Raw genomic sequence first — 20787 nt, forward strand, 5'->3', positions numbered from 1 at the left:
TCGCTGGTACCAAAAATAAAAATAAAAAAATTACCTGGATATAGAGATTAAGTAAGCACCCAAGTAGGATGCATTGAACAGACTGGTGTCTGTGCTTCCGAGTTACATGAATAAGGAGGTGCAGCTCAGTGGTAGGCCCTGGGGTCCAGGCCCCAGCAATGAAAAAAACAAAGACAAAAATGAAGAACCCAGGTTTCATTTTAGTGACTCTTGTTGAAGTTGGAACAGGGAAACTGTTTTCACGTGGGAACATACAGTTCTGTTCTTTTTTGCTTCTTTTTAGTTAAACTTGGAGGTCACAGGCTTTTAGCTCATGGATTTCTGAAGTTCCCAGTTTTATGAAAAGACAAATACAAAGCAGCCGTCTTCGGTGATCTTGATCTTCCTTTTATCAAGCTAGTCCTGTGGCGTCCACTCATGGCTACGTCCGCTCAGCCAAGTGCACCTATAATTACGGCTTCTGTGTGCAGGAGGCAGAAACAGCCCCTGTGACCCAGATAATTTGTTTCCAAGTGAAACAACTGTAATTAGGCCACTAATGGTCTTTTCGTGGAGAAAGAACTGAGTGAATATATTAAAAGATTTAAAAAAGACCAACATGTATGCATCTGGGAAAGCAGTGGAGATGCAAACTAATCTAAAGGTTTGCTTCGTTGCTTCTCTACCCCTTTCTGTACTAAACATTTTTTTAGTAGCATAACACTAACCTCTCCTTAAGAGAGAGAGAGAGCTTGCTCTAAGAGTAAGGGATAGAAATGTTTTAGAAAAAAAAAAAAACAGGCGGTAAACAAAATTTATCTTGGTTGGGAAAAGCCTTTTAAAATGAATTTTAGCCAGATGTGAAGGTGCCCATTCATAATGCCAGTACTCTGGGACGCTGGGGCAGGAGGCTCACAAGCCCAGCCTGGGCAACTCAGTGAGACCCTGTCTCAAAATAAAAAATGAAAGGGTCAGGGATTTAGCTCAGTAGTTCTGCCTGTCTCACAAGTGCAAGGATCCAAGTTCCATCCCCGGTACCTAAATAAACAAATAAATTTTAAAAATGAAAGAGGGCTGGGGATATAGCTCAGTGCAAAGTTCCTGGGTTCAGTCCCCAGTACTAAATAAATAAAATAAAAGTAAAAATAGGGCCGGAGATGTAGCTCAGTGGCACTGCACCTGCCTCAGAAGTGCAAGGTCGTGATTTCGATTTTGAAATAAATAAATAAATAAATAAATATTTAAAAGTCCTAAAAAAAGTTCTAAAGAGCAAAATCCAAAAAGCTAAACACTGGTAGCTTTGAGTATATAAGATTAAAAATGTCTATGTGAACAAAAGCACCATAAATAAAATAACTGAATACAAAAAGATAAATACAGACCTCTCAAATATTTGAAATACACGATAGAACCATAGACTAATTTTATGAATATACAAAAAGATCTTATTAATTAATGAGATTAAGGACCTGTGACCCAACAGAAATGGACAAAGGGCCTGCCAGGCATGGTGGTACATAACTGTAATACTAATACTCTGGGAGGCTGAGGCAGGAGGATCACAAGTTGTAGCAGAGCCTGGGCAATTTAGTGATTTAGTGAGACTTTCATTCAAAAAAAAAAAAAAAAGAAAAAGAAAAAGCCTGGGGATGTAGCTCATTGTGAAGGCCCTGTGTCCAGTCCTCCGTAATACATCAGTAACACACACGCACACACACACACACACACACACACACACATGCACACACGCAAGGTAAATTGAGAAGTTGAGTGAGGATTATACAGGAAGCCTCTGTATAGTTCTGTAAATCTGAATTAAAAAATAAATTTAGGCTCTATTCCTGATTAAGATGAACTAAGAACATCCTAACCTGCTTCTCCCACTAAATGGGACTAAAAATCCTGGACAGAGGCTGGGGATGTAGCTCAGTGGTACAACACGTGCCTACCACCACAGGAGTCAGGCTGGCTAATAAGAGCTCATGAGAGTTTAGACACAGCCAGATATAGTGGCACACGTTTGTAATATGACCTAGTCAGGAGGCTGAAGCAGAAGGATCACAAGCTCTGGACAGCCTGGGCAATTTAAAGAGGCCCTGTCTTAAAGATGTTTTAAAAGAAAGAGATAGGGATGTAGCTCAGCACTAGAGTGCTTGCCAAGGGTGTGTGAGACTCCTGGTTCCATCTTCAGTACTGGGGAAAAATGCTATACACAAATCTTAATTAAAGAAATGCAAATGAAAACAACTACTTTTATTTTTCTAATTGCCCAAGAATTAAAAGTTTGCTATAACTAGGACATTGTGGGAATAGAAAGTCTCACTTTCTTTCGGTATGCATGCAAATTAGCAATCCTGTCGGGAGATAATTAAACAATGCCTAACAATTCAGCAGTATTTAGCTAATTTAAAAATGCACAAACTCTTTAATCCAGCAATTCTACTTTGAGAAATTTATCCCATGGATATACTGAAACAATGGGTAAACATGAAAGTAAAGGCGCAGGCATGGTGGCACATGCCTATAATCCCAGCACTTGGGAGACTGAGGCAGGAGGGTCAAAGCCATGAGTTTAAGGACCAGCCTAGGCTATATAGTGAGCTCAAGGTCAGCCTGAATTATACAGCAAGACCTGCCTCACAAAACAAACAAAAAGGAAAAGGCTGTTCATTGTACCATTGTTTTGTCCAAGTGTTAACAGGGTTCTGGGCTGCTCTGGGCTCTTTCCAGAGAATCTTTCTAGGTACTTAACCTGAGGAAAGAATTGGACAACATACAAGCAAAAGGTAGCTAGGTTTTATGTCTATCAAAGGTGAAAGAAAAAGAAATATGCTTTGCAGAGTGAACATGGATCAGTTAAAGGTGGGAATGAAGTATGCTCTGCAGGGTGAGAGCGGGCCACTGAGCAGGAGAGAGCACAGTGGCTGAGGCTGTCTTTTGGAGCCCCACTCTGATGTCACATCTGGGCCGTCCTATTAAAAACTTGCCTGATCTCAAGCCGGAGGAACTGAAGATAGCATTCTCTGAGTGGTTCCAGGTACAGGGCTTGGAAACCGCTGTGCTCTGGGTGACTGACAGGTCACACCCACTGGCCCAGCTGGCCAGCCACACCCTAATCTCCCGCCTCACAATGGCGGGATTTGGCTCAGTAGGGCTATCTAATTTACAGTCTAGCTTTACCATGGCAGAATGAGGTAGAGCTATGGATACTGGTGAGGGACAATCTGCCTGTGATAGTCATTGTTAACGCCGCTCCCGAGGGTCTGCGATTCTTCTCCCTTCCCATACAGGATAGGGTTGCACTCTCCCACTCCTTTTGAAGACAGGTGTGGTCACACTGCTTGTGGCAGGTGAGATCTAGCCTGAAGTGCTGGTGTGTAACATCCCTTTCTCCTGGCCCACTGACGTGCGCACAGAAGTTGAAATGGCACCAAGTCTCCTGGTGAGTGTGCTGCGCCTCACCCTCTTGTATGCCTGGACTGGAGATGCAGTCTGACTGGGAAGTGAACATTTGTTGTAAAACTACTGCGCAGGTTTTCTATTCCCCCAGCATATTCTGGCCTGGTCTCAGGAATAAAATCTCCACAGTAATTGTGAAATGAAAAAGAAAAAGGGCCAGGAATTTAGCTCAGTGGTTCTGCCGCCTGCCTTGCAAGGACAAAGACCTGAGTTGGATCCCCAGTACAAAGAAAAACAAAATAATCCTGAGTGCATAAGAGTGATATCATTTGTGTGCATGTGTTTGTGTGTTTATAGGCTTAGAAATTTCTGAGCTGTGTGTGGGGTTGCACTCTTGTGATCCCAACACTCTGGGAGGCTGAGGCAGAAGAATCACAAGTTTGAGCCTAGACTGGGCAACTTAATGACTTAGTAACACCCTATCTCGAAATTTTAAAAAAGGGAGTAGAGGCTGGGGATGTAGCTCCGTGCAAAGGCTCAGAGTTCCACCTCCAGTACCACAAAAAGAAAAAAAAATCTGGAAGGAATCATGAAAACCTTAATAAGCTTACAATAAAAGAGTTGTTAACCTCCTATACTGTTTTTTTTAATGACAATGATAAATTTACATTTAAAACTATCTGTTGGGCATGGTAGCTCAAGTTTGTAATCCAAGCACTTTAGGAGGCTGAAGCAGGAGGATTGCTAGTTCAGCCTAGCTTGGTCAATTCAGTGACTTAACAAAGCCTTTTCCTAAAATAATAAATTTTAATAAAAGGATTGGGAATTTAGTTCAGGGCAAAGGTCCTGGGTTTGATCTCCAGTAATGAGGGGGGAAAAAGGAAGAAAAAAACTACTGTTGGGCTGGGGTGTAGCTCAGTGATAGAACACTTGCCTAGCATGCTCAAGATGAGCTTGGGTTCCATCCATAACACTGGAAAACAAAAGTAGCTAATGTTTCCACAAAAATTTCTACAGCAATGTTCATAGCGGCCTTATTCATAATAGCCCCAAACTGAACATAGCCCAGGTGTCCATCTGTAGGAGAATAAACGAATTGGGATATAGGCACACACCAAAATCATATGCTGGAGTATTACATCATATAGGTATGACTCTCATATCATAAGAATACGGAATGGAATGGAATTCGTACAATGTGAAAGTTCACTGCTCTGCAGTGAAAACGAACAGATTCCATGTTTACACAGTAATCACACAGAAATAACAATTCAAGGAAGAGAAGCCATATACCAAATGTGTGTAGGTTAGCGGGGCGGGGCAGTGCAAGCCTGTAATCCCAGCTCTTTGGGAGGTTGAGGCAGGGGGATTGAAAGTTTGAGGCCCATGTGGACTACCTATTGAAAGCCTGTCTCAAAAAATGAAAAATAAGTAAATAGAAGAGAACCAAGGGGGTGTGTGGTCAGGATGTAACTCAGTGGGAGAGTGAGCTGGGGTTCAATCTGTACTGCCCCACCTCTCAAGATGTAAAATGTATTTCCTTTACGTGAGTAGCAGTTATTATGATGTTAGACCCCCAGCCCGTGGTGCTCTGGGGAGCTGGGTGGGGGTGCTGGATTTGGAAATGCGCTCCAATGGGGGGGTTCCGGGGTAGAGGCCAGCTGGGTGTGCTTACTTTGTGGAAATTTATGGAGCTTTAGCTCTTGCTCTGTGCACTTTTCAGGACACAGGTTACACTTTAGTAGTTCAAAGTCCAATCTAGTTAATATAAAGAAAAAACAAATAGAAGTCGGCGCTTGGGTGGGGGGGGTGCAGGCTGGTGGGCGCCTGCGCAGTGCCGGGCCCTGGCAATCTCTGTTGGCCCCACTCCCCTCCGGGCAGGTGCGGGCACATCCGTGCACTGAGGCCCCGAGGCTCAAAGCCTTTGTCTGATCCCCTGAAATCACACCCAAGTGGGCTCTACTCCTCTCCTACCCATGACCTCAACGACAGTCGCTTGGAGTTGCATCTAAAATCCCTGCATTGACATCCGCTGGAATTTTGGGTGGCGACCAGGACGTTCCAGAGGGGACCAGGTGTCCTTGGCAACCAAGACAGCAGCCTCTTTCTCCTGCAGGCGAAATGGAGCAAACAGTCTCCGACAAGAGCTGCTGGCCTCTTGGCAGATGCTAAATTAGCTTCCTGTGCAGACTCTGTTTTTAACCACTAAAAAAGATATCCAATTTGAGCAATTTTACAGAACAAAGAATGTAATGCAATCCGTTCTTATACAGCAGTGGTTCTGAGGTGTGGTTCGTGGACTTCTGGGGATCCCTGAGACCTCTTCTAGGGTTCTCCTAGGAGAGGACAGGGGTTTTCCAGGGTAACATATTTGCTGTCGCAAGGGACCGAAGGGGGAGGCACACATAGAGCTTGCTGTCTTACCAAAGGCCAAACCCGAGAGCTTTGCAAAGATGTAAAACAATCCTGCTTTTCTGGCTAATTGTCTTTATTTCAAAGAATATAATTATTTTCATAAAAATATATTATTTATGCTAATATACAATGCATTTACTTTTATTTTACATTAATACTTATTTTTTAAAATTCTGGGTCTTAAATTCCTTCTTTTTAGGGGGAAGGGAGATGGGTTTTGCTGGTCTGGAATGCCTGGGCTCAAGAGATTCTTTCATCTCTCAGTTTTAATCACTCAATCTATTAATTATGGAATTTAATAGTGCTGAGGATGGACCCCAGGGCCTTGCACACGCCAGGCAAGAGCCAACTACTGAACTACATCCTCAGCTCTTGTTAAAAACATTTTATTTTGAGACAAGTTCTCACTGTGTTGCACAGGTTGGACTAGAGCTTTTGATCCTTTTGCCTCAGCCTCCCGAGTAGCTGCGATTACAAGTGTGTGCCCCCTCACCTGGCTTAATTTCTAATACAGTAAATATTGATAGATAAAACCCACATAACTGTATAATTAGCAGTCATCAGCAAATGTTTTGGTATCAGGATCCCTTTGGAGATCCTTGGTAATTTTTAAAGCTCTTCTTTGTGGGTCCTGCAGGATTTTTAAGAGTGTAAAGAGGTGTATAGTTTAAAAACTTTAATTGCCAGTACCAGAAAAAATAACTTTAAAAAATTTGGAATACCTTTAGATTTATAAAAAGTTGTAAGATACTGCAGAGTTCCTGTGTGTCCCACGCTAGGCTAGCATTATGCACGATATATATGGTGCATTACTCAAAATAAAGAAACCAACAATTGGCATATTACTATTAACTGTAGAGCATTCATAATTGGCCTGTTTTTCCATTAATGTCATTTTTGGTGAGAGAGGAGTCTAGCATCCGATCTGAGATGGTATTTTGCATTGGATGCATATGTTTTCCCCAGAAATTTCCCACTCTCAGTCATTATTTTTTATATGTTTTTTGCTCCAGTGCCAGAAATCAGGAGATCTAATCCGGGGTCTCACACATAGCAGGCAATCACTCTACCACTGAACTATACCCTCAACCCTTTCTCGCACTTTTTATGGAAGTGTAACATATGTACAGAAAAGGACCCATGGCAGAGAGATATAGCATGGTCAATATTCACAAACAGCAGCAAGAGAAAGAAACTGAGACCAAGGACCTCGAGAGTGCGCTGGTAGGAGCGAGGGGCTGAGTTCATGCCCAGCAGACAAAACAACAGCAAGAACAACAAAAACAAGAACATTACCACTGCTTCTCCCTGGAGATAATGGTCGCCTTGATCCCTAACAGTGTAGAATAGTAGAGCACAGTTCTGTACTTCATGTCTTTGGAGGCACATGCTGTATACTCTTTGCAGCTGGCTTTTTTTTTTTCACTTAATAGTCTGTGAGAGTCATCTATTTGCTCGATGTACTTGTTGCTCATTTCTTACTGCTATAGAGTCCAGCTCAGCAAACTTTTTCCATACAAAGTCAAATAGTAAGTACTTCAGGCATGTGAGCTGTCCGGTTTTTGTTGCAACTGCTTGACTTTGCAATTGCAATTTGAAAGAGGCCATAGGCAATACATAAAAACCGGAGCACATCTCTGTGCCAATAAAACTTTATTTGCCAAAAAAAAAAAAAAAAAACAGACAGCAGGGAGGACTTGGCCACAGGCCATGGATTGCCACTCAATACATATGCCACGGTGGGAACACTATACCCACAACTTATCCATCTACTCTACAGCTAGTGTCCATTCGAGTAGCTTTCAGTCTGGGGCTAGGAGGCGTGGCACTGAATATGGGAACTTCTCTTAGGTGCGCACCTTGGAAGGCAATAACTGCCAAAGAGTTTCCCAACACCACTGTACCAATTTGACCAGCAGTGGCAGGGTAGGCGAGTTCCAGCTATTTGATACCGTGGCCAACACTTGGTATTGTCTTTTTTTTTTTTTTTAACAGTTTGTTTTTTTCTTTGGTACCGGGGATCGAACTAGGGTCCTTGTGCTTGCGAGGCAGGTGGTGGAACTACTGAGCTAAATCCCCGGCCCGGTATTGTCTTTTTATTGGAGACATGCTGGTGCATGTGAAGTCTTAGAGCACTGTAGTCTTAATTCACAATTCCCTGATGACTAATGGAGTTGAGCAACTTTCCATGGGCGTGGTGGCTGTTTGAATACCCTCTTTTGTGCCTTTAGGACATCCCTACTTAGTTATAATTAGTATGTACCTGCTGTTTCTCTTGCTTTTTAAAAACTTTATATTATTTTATGTAAACATTTTTGTATTTTACAAGGTTCACACACGTCATTAAATTGTTTTATTCTTTCCCCTCATATCATGGCATACCATATGACTTTCATAATTCATTATCATTGATAGCCTGCTATGAATGCTTTTGTTCAATATAAGTTTTGTGTGCAGGAGGTGGAGGATTGTTTGAGTTATATTCCCTAGAATAAAATGACTATGTCAGCATGTATGAATACTTATATAGTTCTTGTTATATATAATAATTGTATATGTTGTTGATCGCAAGTACCTAAGTCTAACTTGAAAGAGTTTAAGGGGAAATTTTGGGGGAGAGAAGAAGGAATAGGGAGCTATTATTTAATGGCTACAGAGAAGGATGGTGGCGATGATTGCGCAACAGTGTGAGTGTATCTAATGCCGCTGAATCATACTCTTGAGAAAAAGGATGAAAATGGCAATCTTCCATTCTCTATATTTTACCACAACTTTTAAAGGGGAAAAGTTTCTTGGTTCTAGGAACCAGATCTACCTTCAGGCACGACTGGATCAGGGGGTCTAATGATGGCATTAGGATTCTGGCCCTGTCACTTTCATATCTTGGTTCTTTTCTTTTCGTGGGTTTCAGTCTCATGTGGTAATTGAACTGGTAATTAGTGTCACTAGATTTTATGCCTTCCTTAATCCTCAGAATCTTGGATAATTTACTGACTCTTCTTCCCCCAGTACCCATATCAGTCTTTGAAAAGGACTCTGATTGCCCTGCTTGAATCACATGCCAGATCTAGGACAACCACTATCTTCCGGAGCATGACTTACACTGCCAATATGGGTCACCCCCTCATCGTAAAATCACAGAATTGAAAATTCCACCTGAGTGGCACACAGTGGGAGAGAGGAAATTCCCCAAGGAAAGAGATGACTTCTGTTACCAGAAAAAGGAGGGGAAAAAATGAGGCTGGGCACAAATGACAGATGTCCACTTCGTATGTTCAGGATTTCCTGCATAACCCATGTACTACCAAAGACAGTGTTTAAATGTCTCAAAATATTCTTATGTGATTGACATCTTATTTTGTTTTTATTTTTAAAAAAATGTATTGCCTTGTGGTTTGGGTGGTATTTCTGACTTTCTGTGAATAACAATCAATTTAATATGTTGAATAAATTCATTACTGTGTGCTACAGCAATGACAGAATGAATCTTTGTCTCAGTACTTAGAAGGCTGAGGCAGGAGGATGGTGAGTTTGAAGCAAGCTTGGACTACATAGCAAGTCAAGGCCAGTCTGGATTATGTAGTGAGACCCTGCTTCAAAGAACAAAAACAAAAGAATGAATCTTTATTGTTCAATACTGGATATCAGGGTTTTTTTTATGTTGGCTTATAGATGACAGTGTATGCACACTTGAAAAGAGACTATATGAGGGATAGGAGGATTAGTGCAGTGGCACTATGCCTGTCCTGCAAGAGCGAGGTACTGAGTTCGATCACCGGTAAAAAAGAAAGAAAGAAAGAAAAGAGGCTATATGAAAATTTCCCCTCTTTAATCTCTCCATATGTCTGTTAAAGTCATATTGTTACCAGAGTGTTTTTTTTCGGGGGGAGTTGTCACATGGGGCTTCTTTCCAGGTCATTGGTGTCCTGAACAAAACAACTGCACAGAATACACAGAAAAGGCATCAAGTTGTACATTTATTGAAGGTGGAACAGAGTATATTCTATAAGGAGAGAGCAGTGGAAAGACTCCCTGTGGCCCTGAGGACAAGGGGAAAGGGATCTTTTGTATCCATTACACCTGGGTTGGCTTCCTCCTCTTGCAAATAGGGCACTGGGTCATTTGTCCAAGCAAGAACTCACTTAGGGCTGAGGATGTTGCTCAGTGGTGCCACTGCCTGCATTGTAAGCACAAGGTCCTAAATTTGATGCCCAGTACCAGAAAAAAAAAAAACCACCTCACTTGTTGTCATGCCATATAAAAACTGTGGTATTGAAAAACTTGCTTGGTTTCCTGCTAGATGTATTGTTTTTTCTTTTTTTTTTGCTCTTCTGAGATAGGGTCTCACTCGTAGTCCAGGCTGGTCTTCAACTCACTGTGTGGCCAAAGCTGGCCTCCAACTTGTGGCAAGCCTCTTGCCTCAGCCTTAAGAGTGCTGGGATTACAGGTGTGCCGCACCACACTGGCTTCCCATGGTGTAAATGAAAGATCAGAAATAGCATCTTTTGATTGGTTGTGCCCACATGAAATGAAAGATTGAAAATAGCCTCTGCTGATCGGTCCTGCAAACAGCACCAGATTCAAATGAAAGACTGAGTATCTTACTTTCTGATTAGTTCCATGTATAGTGCTCAGGAGCCCTGGAATCTTCTGGGGTCCTTTGTCCAGTGCATGTTTTCTTTTTAGGAAACATCTCACCTGGCTTTTTAGGACCTTTGACACATTCCACCCAATTAGTTGTCCAGCTTGCCCCAGACTTAATCTTCTATTTCCATATTGTTTATGAAATTATCTTCTAGCATGTAACAAGACCTTGGAACCTAGTGAGTCTCTTCTAAATTTTTCTTGAATGAATTACGCAGTCAAATGGCTTTTTCCAATTTATTTTTGTCCATTCTTCTGGAATATTGAAGGTTCCAGTTAAAATAATATTTATCTTTCCTTCTTCGATGGACTTTGTTGTAATGATTTTGGTAATACATACATTCAGTGCTTTTGTGATTCTCATAATTTAATACACATTTGACTATTATGTAATGACCTTATTTATTATCTGCTTTTTGCTATGACATCTGGTTTATCTGATACCAAAAGAGTAATCCTAACTTTTCTTCTGTTTACAAAGGAATATTCTCCAACACAGCTACTCTGGATTGTTTTTGGTTTGTGTACCTCTTGCAGGCAACAAATTATTAGATTTTGTACTTTTTTAATATTGCTTTTTTTCTGATACCGTTGGTCAAACTCGGGTCCTTGCGCTTGTGAGGCAGGCAGCGGCACCACTGAGCTAAATCCCTGGCTAGATTTTGTGCTTTTAACAGTAAGCTGCTTCCTTTTTATAAGAGAGTTCAGCTGGTGGATATTTAATGCTTTCATTGATGAAATTTTACCATACTCTACTTCCTTTTAAGTTTTCATTTTTAACTTTTTCTCTTCTTTTCAATTTGTGGAGTTTATATGGGGCATTTAAAAAAGCCCTTTGCTTCCTTCTGAACCTTGAGAGCTTGCTTGGAAGTTCCTTCAGGGTAATGTGTGAGGGAGGAACAGGGCCACCTGCCCACATCCGGCTGCATCAACCCTGGGGATCAATGGGTGACAGATGTCACAACCAGATCATACTCACATCCTTGTTTCCTTTTGGTTACGTCAAAAGAAAACTTCAACCAATCTGTTATTCTGAAATTTTTAACCGATTAGGCTTTTGCAAACTGGTTATATCCCTCCCCTCCCCTCCTCTCCCTTTGTTTCGGAGGTTCTGGGGAATGAACCCAGAAGCACTCTACCACTGGCCTACATCCCCTCACCCCACCCACTTTGTTTTGTTTGTTTGTTTGTTTCTTTTTACCAGAAACAACCCAGGGCCTCAAGTTTGCCAAGCAGGAGCTGCGCTGCTGTGGTCCATCTCCGCCCCCGCCCCGTGGGATTTTTGATACAGGGTCTCGCTATGTAACTCAGGCTGGCCTTCAATTCATGTAGCCCGGGATGGACTGCCTCAGCCTCCCCAGTGCTGGGATTACAGGCATGCACAACCATGCCTGGCTCCTAGCATTTTTATTTTTATTTATTTATCTAAATTTATTTGTGGTCCCGGGGATAGAACTGGGGACCCTGAACTTGCAAGGCAGGAACATTGCCACTGTGCTAAATCCCCGGCCCTCCCAGTTCTTTTAAAAAATCTTTTATTTTAACACAGGGTCCTACTGAGGTACCAGGCTTGTTAGCGGCCTTTGGGTCCCAGGGAAATTCTTTCCAGGTTCTTGATGTCCAGAACAAAGACTGGGACAAGGCACAGAAAAGAAGTGAGATGAAGCAGGAGCGGTCCTCAGCGACTAGAGGGGGAAGTGGGCGTGATCTGTTAATCGCAAAGTCCCAGGACACAAGAGCAGAACAGTTCCCAAAGCCCGGTTTTTGGAACCAATCAAAGGGCTGGCTTCCATTCTTCTCGCTAGAACTCGAGCGAATTTTCCATAGCAACACCTAGCTTGACCTCAGAGGAGTAGGAGGTTCAAAAGAACCTTCGTCTTGGGCCAGTATGTTCTCTCATCTTCAGTATTCTCTCTCGCTGCAGTCTACATTTTTCCTATTTTTACTCGGCCCAAACGTGCTCTGCAGAGCTCGTTTTCCTTTCCTACCTTTAATAAACATAAAACCTTGCTACCTTTTGGGCTTGTTTTGTCCAATTCTTTGTTCAAGTCAAGAAGAACCTAGAAACCAGCTCTGGAAGGAAACCCAGGACCCCAGAACCGGCTGAAAGGGACTAACATTTATTGAAGGCAGAAAGAAAGTATGCTCTGCAGAGCACAGCGGGCCTGCGGACCGATTCACAGCGGCCTTGGGTACAGTTTATTGTGTCCGAAATTCCTAGATTGGCTTCTCCCTTACGTAGATAGATCGTTGCGGCTGCTGTTCCATCAGAAGCTCACTTGGCCTGGCGCCGGATTTCCACTGTTCTATCAAAGATTTGCTTGGTTTCACAGCAGAGGTAAAAGAAGAATTAAAGGGCCGGGGATTTAGCTCAGCGGTTCGGTGGCCAGCCTTGCAAGCCCAAGGACCCAAGTTCAATCCCCGGTACCAAAAACAAAACAAACAAACCAACCAACAAACAAAACCAAAAAAAAAAAGAAACAAAACCGAAGAATTAAAAATAGCATTTTTCGTGCTCCCTTCGGCAGCACATATACTAAAATAGGGACGATACGCAGAAGATAAACATGGCCCCTGTGTAAGGATGACACGCAAATTCGCGAAGTGTTTCATATTTTTATACCCATTAACAGGTGATTGGATAAAGAAAATGTAGTATCTGAATATAATAGACTACTACTCTGCTATAAAGAATGACAGATTTGAGACATCTGAAGGCAAATGGATGTACCTGGAAAATATAATGTTGAGTGAAATAAACCAGACACACAAGTTTAAATGCCATATGGTATCTCTCATTTGAGTGAGGCAAAGTACAAAGAGGATGGATAAGGGATGGACAGAAGGGGACTAGCAGCTGGAACTCTTGCAATAGGGAAGTGGTCCAAGGGAACAAGGGCAAGGGGTGGTGGTGGGGAAATTAGAATAAAGATATGTCATGTACAGGAACCTCAGAACCTCAATGTAAACACTACCTGCCAGCCATAATTCGAGGTAAGCGTAATAATAGCAACAAGCATGAAAAATGGGATAGATGAATTGGAGGAGGATGGAGGAAGGGGAAGGGAAGGGGAAAGAGATGAAAAAAGAAGCAAGCTATGGTATGTACATGTAAACACTCACCAGGATGATTGTAAACTTCATGGACTGCAAACATGTACTAATAAAAAGTAGCATTTTTCTGATTGGTTCCATGTACAGTGTTCAAGGGACTACAGAGTCATTTTGGATTCTGTGTTCTGTGCATGTGCCCTGGGTTTTATGACTCTGAAAGATTACACTTTGATGGATTTTCTTCCAGCCCTACTCTACCTCAGGCTGACCTCAAGCTTTTTTTTTTTTTGACCCTTATGAGATCAGACTTTAATGAATTTAAACACAAGGCACAGGTTCCCAGATATACATAAATTACAAATGCTTAAATGCTTTTTGCTTTTTTCACCTCTTAATCCTTTGGATGGGAATGAGAAAATGCTGGTCTCTCACTTTTTTTTGTTTTTTTGTTTTTTCCATTTTGTTTCATGAAACAGGGTCTCACGACACAGTTCAGACTGGCCTTGAACTCATTATATAGCCCAAGCTGTACCTGAACTCACAGCAGTCCTCCTGCCTCAGCCTCCTGAGTTCTGGGATTGTATGCATGCACCACCATGCCCAACTTGGTCTTTTATTTAAGGAAGAGCTTCCTTAATCAGGCCTTACAGTTCTTTTTTAATGAGCTGATCATCAGAATTTATATAACTTCTTGCAGTAAAACTTTTTAAAATTTCTTTTCTACCTACCTACACTACCAAGTTGTCTCCTAGATCCTAGGAAGTTTGCTATAATTAAATGATGCTCTTAATTTCTGCATCTACACAGACCCTTTTTGGTTTCTCCAAAGGAGTATTCTCTTCTTCCAGTGTGTCATGTCCATCCCTTTTAGCTTTTGTTTCTTCCTTATGGAATAAATGTGGATGTTGAATGCGTCCTCTACGAATAAAATGCTGGATTCGGGATTCCATTCCTTGGCATTTAGGGTGATCCATAAGGGGCCTATATTTGTGCATTTTCACTCCTTCTACAAAGGGACCAGTCTGCTTTATGACAGAGGGCTTAATGTTTCTCCATTCTGTTGTTCCATCCATGTTTGCCCCTGTTCTACACAACAGAGTCCAGTCCTTGCAGTATATCAAACATCATGTGACTTTTGACAGCTCGATTAGCCCATAGTTGCTGTAGGTGAGTAACATTGAACCCCTGAATCTCCTGATCATAGATCCACTTGATATTTTCAAACTTACAGTCATACAAGATTAGAGGAAATTCTACAGCCACACTATATCAAGGCTTCTGGGGATTTTTCTCTATGTTCAGCAGCTCATCAATAACTTCTGGCTTCTCCATCCCTGTCCAAAGGCGCTAACTCCTTTGTCCGTTGACCTCAAACAGTTTCTCTTCAATGGTATTGTCAGTGTTTTCCTGACCAGCAAAGCCCTGGTATCCCCAGCCCAGATAGACTATTCTTCCAGCTACATGTCTTTGGCTGTGGGCACTGAAATCAAATGCACGCTTAGCTTTTCCAGATCTTGAAGAATTTTCTTTAACGTTTGGGCCTTTGATGTTGTGGGGTTGTTCTTTTTTAAGTCTTTGTACTTCCTGCTCCAGTTCTTGTACTCTTTTTAGGAGTTTCTCAATCTGGTTTCTGTCAGTGTCTGTTTCAGCCATGGTATGACAGCCCCAGGATTCAATGAATCATGCAGTTCTTCGGGTCTGTGGCCTCACCACCTTCCGTGAGGCAGGGTGACCTCAGACTTTTGATCCTCCTGTCTCAGCCTCCTGAATAGCTGGGATTACAGACATGTGCCACTATGCCTGGCTGGATACTTTGAATTCTTGTGTGCACACTTTCTTTTTCTTTTCAGAGCTGGGGATTAAATGCCAGCCTCAGGTATATTAGGCAAGTGCTCCACCATTGACGTATACCCTCAGCCCTTGTGTGTAGATATTAAAAGTCTAGTTCTTTTGTTTGTTTTGGTACCTGGGATCGAACTTGGGTCCTTTAGCTTGCAAGGCAGGCAGCAGCAACACTGAGCTAAATCCCCGATCCCAAAAGTCTAATTTTTAACACTTTATACTTTGCTCCCTGCTCCTCCTCTATCATCTATGGTTCTAGATATTGGCATTCACTCTGTACCAATTATTTCTCAAAATATTCACTTTTTCTTGCCAAACTCTTGCCCTTTGTTCATGTTACAATGTACTGATGTCTCATTTGCATCTTACTGCTTACAAATCTGTAATTGTCTGGAAATTTTACTTTGGGATGACGGCAGATCCTGAAAGAGCTGTGTTACCTGTGCCACATCATAGTGGGCATTTTTAGCTTGATATTTATGGAAATTTGTTTGACATCGCGACATTTGCCTTTTTGACCCTTCTCTCTCAAGCTTTCGAGCTCCCCCCCACCCCCGTGGCTATAGGATGTTTATCTCTTGAACAGATGGGAGAAGCAGGTAGGCAACCGGGTTATCTTCAGTCAGGCAAGAAAGATAATTGCAAAAATGTAAAACAATGTCATTTTTGTCATTTTTTTTTTTTTTTTTTTGGTACCGGGGTGGAACTCAGTACCTTGAACAATTTCATTTTTTATTTTTTTTTTTTTTTTTTTTGGTACCGGGGTGGAACTCAGTACCTTGCGCTTGCAAGGCTAGTGGCGGAACCACTGAGCTAAATCCCCGGCTTGACCTTTTTTGTTTTGGAAACTATTTCATAAAACATAACGTATTTATATTAGCATAAAATAAGCATATGATTTGTTGTTTTTGCGGTGCTGGGAGGGCACCCAGGGCCTTGGAGTGCTAGGCAAGCGCTCTGCCGCCCAGCCGCATCCCCAACCCTGAATAACATTTTAAAATACATGAATAAATATGCATTTAAAAATTCTTAGTTTGAATTTCTACCACAGTAAATGTTGATAGATATAACCATCATGAACAAAAACTCGTTGGGATCCTCAATTGATTTTTACTAGAGTAAAAAAATCCTGAGCGTCAAAAAGCCTGGGGGCTGCAGAGTTAAACCACCATTCGGGATGGATGGGTTTTCCCGAGAATTGCTGCTCAAAAGCGTCTGAGCACGAATCTTCTTAGGGAAGCTGTCTTTGTCAGAAAAACACCAACAGACCCTTGTGGTTAGAGCAAGATTAGCTGGGCTGCCGAGCCCAGGATGAGACAAAGAGAAAACTGGACTGCTCAGCATTAGAAAAGAATGGCGATTGGAGGAATTGGCGGTGCGGGAGCGAGGGACCGGAACAAAGGAGGCTGAGGAGAGGGAGGGGCTGGAGCGGGGGAGGGAGAAGAAAGGATCCCGCCCTTCTACCGCGGTTTTAAATTCTCCTCTGGGCTCTCCTGCGGGGTGGCACCCTGGGGCTGCCTCCAAATCCTCAGTAAACCTCTACTAACATTCCAAGCAGCCTTGGTGAGTGCTGTTTTGGGGAAATCGAGGAAGGGGAGTTTTATTACATGCTAGTGGTGATATAAGTGTTGTGCAGAGAATGCCCGAGGTGAAATATGGGGGAGCGAGAATTCTGAGCTAGCCGGAAATCAGAACCCAAAGTCACTAGGTAAAATGAAAGGTTCTTTTGCCCCATCTCACTATTCCAGGGGAATCTCTGTAGATTCTAGAAAAAGATCCAGGGTTTCCCACCACAAGAGGATTTGAACTTCGCGTATTAGAATTTCAAAGAGATGCAAGGCGGTAGCTGGATTGTCATTGCCCTGGGCAGTATTTCCAGAGGGCTTGGCATTTAGTGACTGGAGAGTTTTCATCATCCCTCTACAGATGCCAGGAGCCAGGAATCGTGCAACTCCTCCCTTCCCAGTGAAGATGTAAAAAGCAGAGCTAGGGCTCTGGGAGTCCTGGTAGTAGGCTGTTTTCAAACAAACAATTTCAGCACTTTGTTTTAGTACCCCATCCCTGTGTTTTTGACAGACTGTACCTTATGGGACAGCCACTTTTTGTTTTCAGACGGAATCTTGCTATGTAGCTCAGGCTGGCCTTGAACTCTCTCATCGGCCTGCCTCAGCCTCCCCCAAGTGCTGGGGATTGCAGGTATGTGCTACTATGCCAGGATGACCGCTTTTTTTTTTTTTTTTTTTTTTTTTTGTACCAGGGATCCAACTCAGGACCTTGCGCTTTCAAGGCAGGTGGCAGCACCACTGAGCTAAATCCCTGGCCAAGGATGGCCACTTTTAATATCCATTTACTATGTTGACAAAAAAGGGCTCTTTGTTCACACTTTCAGTCAGATATGGGAATTTTGTAGTTATTTAGTATGTTTTAAAAGTCTCAGCAGGTGCTCGCTTCTGCAGCACATATACTAAAAATGTCCCAGCAGGAGTTTAGTAAGTATTTGGAAACTTTGCAGCTTTCAGGATGAGAGCAGAGATCTATGATTATGACATCATCACTGTGAATTACACCTTTGCTTGAACGAAGGGGTGGGTGTGTCTATGTGGGGATTTAAATGTGCTGATTAAAATACATTAATGATAGTTTTCACTTTTCTATATCTTACATCTTAGGATCTTCTTTAAAAGTGCTTCCATAAGCTTTAATTAGGAAGAAGTAAAATAGCTCCATTTTATAAAAGTAGAAAATGAAATGGTGGAAAAGGGACTCGAATGCAGGGAAGTGGGGAGATTTAGCTGAGAGATGGCGAAAACATTCTCCTTCCCTTCAACCAAGAATGAACATTCATAGGCTATAGTGAAATGAAGAACACAAATTTGCTCACACCTTGACACTTTAGACATATAAGACAAAAAGTGCATATTATGGGGCCTGTAGTGAACTGTTATTCAAGCCTGGGGATGTAGCTGGCGGTAGGGCACCTTTCTAGCAAGTGTGACCTACTAGGTTCCATCCCTAGCACCACAAAACCCAAAAAATACATAAATAAATTACTGCTTACAAGCCAGCCACGTCTTAAAAGTTATCTGAAGGAACAAAAATCAAGACAAGCATAACAACCCTAAGGAATCAAATGGGCCACAAAACTTTGAAATTCAGAATTTTCTGCTTTAGTTTAACTTTTCTTTGAGACAGGGTCTTATATGCAGCCCAGGCTGGGGACGAACTTGTGATCCTTCTGTCTTGAAAATAGAAGAGATGATTGTTAATTATTCCCTTTTTTTTTGGGGGGTGGTACTTGGGATCCAACCCAGGGCCAAGTCACTAAATTGCTGAGGCTGGGCTCAAACTTGTGATCCTTCTGTCTCATCCTTCCAGTTCAACAGTTTACAGGTAACGTTCACTTTCACAAGAAGGAAATATAGGCAAGTTGATAGGGGTACATCAAAGGAAATTGAGAAAAAGCCAGAAATTTTTCTTTGCATTAAATATATATGAAAAGGGCCTCAAGAGGGACATATGTTTTAAAAGCTATGATGAAAAATTTCAAAAATACACAAAAGTAGAGACCCCATATATATTCATCACCCACTTTCCATAGCTAACAGCTTTCTGCTCTTCTTGTTTTTGCTAGTCTATCCTACCACTTATTTTGTAGGAATATTTTAAATCAGATTCCAGACACTATCTCATTTCACCACGGATACTTCTGTGACTTTTCCTAATGGATAAGAACTTTCAAAACAGAACCATAATGGTATTGTCACAGCCAACAGAAAACCAATTCTTCTGTTATCTAACCAGTCTGCATTTTGTTTCTTCTGATTGTTTCAAAATGGTTCAAAAATTGCATTAATTGATGTCTCTTAAAAGTCTTGCTTACTGCAGAAGTCTCCTTCCTGCTCTCCCTCACTCTATTAATTTGTTGGAAAATGGGATCATTTGCCCTGCAGAACTTTCCAGTCTGTATTTAGCCGATAGTATCTTTGGTGGCTTTCAGCATGTTTCTCCATCCTTCCCATTTCTTTAAATGGTAGTTAGATCTGGAGGTTTGATTAGCCTTGGGTTCTTTCTGCTTTGTTTTTGTCATCAACACTAGCAGGAAGCAGTATGTGCTGGTCCTGCCACACTGGTGGGGAGGGTGGCGGTGTGTGTGTGTGGGGTGTGTGTGTGTGTGTGTTTGTGTGTGCCAAGATTGGTAGGATCTGAGGTGTGATTGCAATGTAGTGATTTTCTCATTCTCTTATATCTGTATTTATTAGCTGTGGTGTGTGTGTGTGTGTGTGTGTGTGTGTGTGTGTGTTTTGCAGGCTAAGGAACCACACCCCTGGCCCATTGTGACTGTTTTATAAAGGAAAGGTAAGATAAATGCGTGCTTCTTTTCCTTTAGTTAAGGGCTTTGCAGACTGATGCCCTAGTAGCCTTCAAAGTCTACTGATGTGGGGTTTCCTTTTTAAAAGTATTATAAACTCATGGATTTAAATGTATATCTGTATATGTCCCCCCCATATAAATAATTTAATGTGTTTCAATTCATTACAGTCACTCTTCTTTCGATGCTTGTCCCTCTTTGGCCAGTGCATTGAGCCAAGCATTTTTGACGGCTTATTTTCTGAACTAGTAGGAATCTCCAGGACCTTGCAGTATTTTGCCTGCCCCACACTTGTGATAACAGAAGACTTCTGAGATGTCTTAAATTGAGTTACAGGCCGGAGAATGGAGGAAGGAAAGATAAATTTATTTTAACTGATAGCTTCGAGCTAAAATCAACAAAGAAAAAGAAAAAAAAAAAAACCCTTCTACATTCCTTTCCTGTGTGCTGAAGATTAGTCACCAAGGCAATATCCCGTTCTGCGCAAGAAGGTTAGGGACCACCCTCCCGTCCTAGAACTTTGCCCACTCCGTGGTGTCCTGCCCCTTCCATCTATCTATAGGCTCAATGTAAACAATGTGTTTCTTCTCTCCAACATTTCATTACAAAACGCCCTGGTCCTTAGGTTTCCCAGCTGCTCTCTGGTGCTTAGGGAACTTGTTCCAGAACCAGTTCTTTCACCTTTTAGAATCTGAATCTGCGCGATAACCCTTTATTTCTGAGACCCCAGATTCTCTCAGAAGTTGATTCAACACCTGGAAGCAGCCTTTCCTTCTAGGAGCTCTGGTTTTTCTCTGGGAAACAAAGAGAGCCCTAGTTTGGATGTAAAGCAGGGCGACGATTTCGGAAGAGGCTCCTAGGAGGTGTCTTTCGGGGCCGTTGGGCAGCGCATTTATTCAGTAGGGTGGCAGGAAGGGCCCTGAACCAAACCCTTCATTTACGAGCGACAGACAGGGTCAATCACCCCGTCAGCGCTGGGGGGAGTGGGTGTCAGGAAGGCAGGGCGCTGGAGACTCCCCAGGGTGTGCCCTTTCGCAAGTCAGGGTCTTCACCCTGGGCACCCCCCCCCCCCCAGCCCGACCTTC

At 42.3% G+C, this 20787-nt stretch overlaps 1 non-coding gene and 1 pseudogene across 1 annotated transcript; one reads left to right on the forward strand and one right to left on the reverse strand.

Moving 5' to 3' along the window:
• Positions 1 to 12949: 12949 nt before the first annotated feature.
• Positions 12950 to 13056, forward strand: LOC117284822. Its single transcript, XR_004515900.1, has one exon. It is a non-coding gene; the product is annotated as a U6 spliceosomal RNA (small nuclear RNA).
• Positions 13057 to 14264: 1208 nt separating this feature from the next.
• On the reverse strand, positions 14265 to 14823 carry LOC104852807 (annotated as a pseudogene).
• Positions 14824 to 20787: the final 5964 nt, after the last annotated feature.

Source organism: Fukomys damarensis, unplaced genomic scaffold, assembly GCF_012274545.1.
Source record: "Fukomys damarensis isolate Sample0158 unplaced genomic scaffold, DMR_v1.0_HiC HiC_scaffold_39, whole genome shotgun sequence".
Taxonomy (NCBI): Eukaryota; Metazoa; Chordata; class Mammalia; order Rodentia; family Bathyergidae; genus Fukomys; species Fukomys damarensis.